We start from the raw sequence: 3,148 nt of genomic DNA, 5'->3' as shown, positions 1-3,148 counted from the left end.
CTCCATCTCTCTCTGTCTCAGTCTCTCTGTCTCTCTCTCTCTGTGTCTGTCTGTCTGTCTGTCTGTCTGTCTGTCTGTCTGTCTGTCTGTCTGTCCGTCTGTCTGTCTGTCTGTATCTCTCTCTCTCTCTCTCTCTCTCTCTCTCTCTCTCTCTCTTTCTCTCTCTCTCTGTGTATGTGTGTGTGTGTGTGTGTGTGTGTGTGTATGTGTGTGTGTGTATGTGTCTGTGTCTGTGTATCTTCTTCAGTGACATAAAAGATTGTACATAAACTTATCATTTAACTCAAGTTTTGCTCGGTTTCTATTAGATGGTGATCAAGTTCAGCAAAATACTTTTGCAGGAGTCCTGAGAGAGGTAGAGGACACATCATAGATATTAGAAGAGATTCTCTACGTCAGAAAAAAGTGAAAACTGAGTGATCTTTTTAAAAATATCTCTTTGAGCTGTAGGTTTCAAGGCAGAACACATCTTCTTTATATTACATGGCAATAACATGTAGGCGACTCGTCAGTTTTCTTGAATTTAATGCACATCTCTTACTTGAAGAGACAACCAAAAATGGAGGAAAATCCTAAAAACGACCAAAACAATCAACGTTCCTTACAGACCCTCTGGAGATTCGAACCAGGTCCATCTGCAATGTATCCCAGCACGATATCAAAAGAACAAGCAGTTCGCCTTGGATTCCAAATTGACACGTGAACTCTTGTGGGCCGTAAGGGTCTATTATTGAGATCAGGCTGATTCCCGTTGTTCAGGTTATTGAAAAGCTGTTGAAAAAATTAGGCTATGTTTTTCGGTTGTGAAAAAAGAAAGCTGTAGAAAAAAGTTGAACTCAACACCTTATGCGGGTGAGGTTCTATGGCCACACAGGGATATTGATCGTCTTTTATGAGTTGACCTGTTGCCAAAACAGTATCTCCCTTCCCGCTATTTTAGCCGAAGGAGTCTCAGGACGTCGGAGTAGCCTCTGGGCAGTGATAGCAATCATGGCGGAGACGTGATAGAGGCAGGTATGTAACATTGGCTATCATAGAGACAAGAGTATTAGAGGCAGTTATGTAACCTTGGCTATCATAGAGACAGAGTGTTAGAGGCAGGTATTTCATGTGGGCTATCATAAAGACAGCGTGTTAGAGACAAGTATGTATCCTTGGCTATCATAAAGACAAGAGTGTTAGAGGCAGGTATGTATCCTTGGCTATCGTAAAGACAGCGTGTTAGAGACAGGTATGTATCCTTGGTTTTCATAAAGACAAGAGTGTTAGAGGCAGATATGTCACGTAGGCTATCGTGGAGACAATGTGTTAGAGACAGGTAGTATGCAACTTGGGCAATCATAGAGATAAGAGTATTAGAGGCAGGTATTTCACGTGAGCAATCACAGAGACAGCGTGTTAGAGACAGGTATGTAACATGGGCTGTCATAAAGACAGCGTGTTAGAGACAGGTATGTAACCTTGACTATCATAGAGACAGAATGTTAGAGGCAGGTACGTCACATGAGCTATCATGGTTTTAACCGAAAAATACCAGGATTGGCTTTAGTTTAGTCTGAACTTGAGTCTTTTTAATAAAGGAAAAATGGGGGTCTGTTGTGGCAAACAGTGAGGCACCAACAAACTAACACGGCAATGGTGACAGGTGACACGCCACTCAGACTTTAAAACAAATTGTGAGGCAGCACGGTAAGATCAGGCGCTCGTCAAAAACAATAAAATCAAAGAAACCAGTATTTTACTGTGCATTTGGGCATTTTTAAAATTAAAAATAAAATTCTGTTTTTGGACTTGAGACCTTTTTTAACCTTCTAAAAACACAATTATGTGGGATTTTGCCAACCTCCTCCACCCCCCTCCCAAAAAAAAAGGTTGATTAAAGTCTGGTGACTTTACAAAAACCCTGTAAATTTCGTTTCTAAAGACACCCAAGCTTTGGAAGTCACCAAACATTGGCAGCTTTTTTCTCACTGACTTTAGTTCTCACACTAGGTGACCCCCACCTCCTTCAATCTCAAATAGTTCGACTTCTATTCTAGGTGCGTGGGTATTTTTTTACGCAAAATGCAAGACAAATGAACTAGCTTCAAGATAATAATAATAATAATAATAATAACTCTACATGCCTAAAATTGACGAGCGCCTGATTCCACCACGTCGTGACACTTATTTCTTTTTATATTTTCATAGGTGTCTTCTTTGTAATGATTAGGTTTTTCACTTTGCTTGCAAAACACACTACTCCAATTTCCAGGGCGTAATAGAGGGGAGGGGGTGGGGTTATTGAGAGTCTTCATCGTTCATTACGGGGGTATCCCACCCAGGGCAGCGAAAAATTGCGCAGGTTTTTAATCCTATTGTCAGAAAGTTCAAAGAGATTTTCCAAAACCTGTTGGAAAATTGCGCAGGGATTTTCAGTATCGAGTATGTCATAGGCTGTTCAGGTATTCGACAAGGTACCGACTTGAAATTCTATAAGTACAAGATGAAGTAGAAGACCTCTTCCGCTAGCCAATTAACAAGATTGTTATTATATTTCATTATATACATATTTTTTTGTCCTCTCTCTGTCACGAAAACCTCCATTTTAAGTTCCTTTTTGAGCGGGACTAAATTGCATCGGACATACACATCTATTTATAAAAATCCTCTAAAATTATATTACTTATTTTCTGCTTCTTCGGAGACAAATTTGACCGATTATTTTCAGCTAAACAATGTACCCCCTCCAACACCCAGCCTGCTAGAGACGTCTACTACTTGGACGACTTTCAGTGAACTCTCTAACAGATAAACATGGTCGAGTACGAGATTCTGATTCGACCACAGATACCTCATAATGGATACCAAACTAGAAAAAAACCTGCGCAATTTACCGCACACAGGAAGGGCGACTTATTGCGTAATCCGTTGCACAGCATGGTAAAACCTGCGCAATTTTTCACCCCTTTCCCCCCCGTTTGTGTTAACCCTACCAGTAAATAGTATATTTTCGAACCTCCTTCTATGGGCCAATGACTAAAATGATTTTGATGTGGTCGAAAAGCATTTGCAATAAAATCATATTGGAAGTTATTTATGTTCGGTACAGAAACTGAAATTATCAATCACAGACGACGTTGTTAAATATATTAGTTCCTATAATATA

At 40.0% G+C, this 3,148-nt stretch overlaps 1 protein-coding gene across 1 annotated transcript in view; it reads left to right on the top strand.

The window, feature by feature from the left end:
• The first annotated feature begins 932 nt into the window (after positions 1–932).
• The window catches only part of LOC101860547, a 16,817-nt gene continuing 14,601 nt past the window's right edge, over positions 933–3,148 (top strand). The window contains exon 1 of the mRNA XM_005090818.2: positions 933–1,014. The gene's annotated coding sequence lies outside the window, so the exon portion shown is untranslated. The remainder of the gene's footprint in view (positions 1,015–3,148) is intronic.

Source organism: Aplysia californica, unplaced genomic scaffold (genome assembly GCF_000002075.1).
Source record: "Aplysia californica isolate F4 #8 unplaced genomic scaffold, AplCal3.0 scaffold00022, whole genome shotgun sequence".
Taxonomy (NCBI): domain Eukaryota; kingdom Metazoa; phylum Mollusca; class Gastropoda; order Aplysiida; family Aplysiidae; genus Aplysia; species Aplysia californica.
The sequence above is the reverse complement of the archived record's forward strand: the minus strand, read 5'-3'. Positions and strand labels throughout refer to the sequence as shown.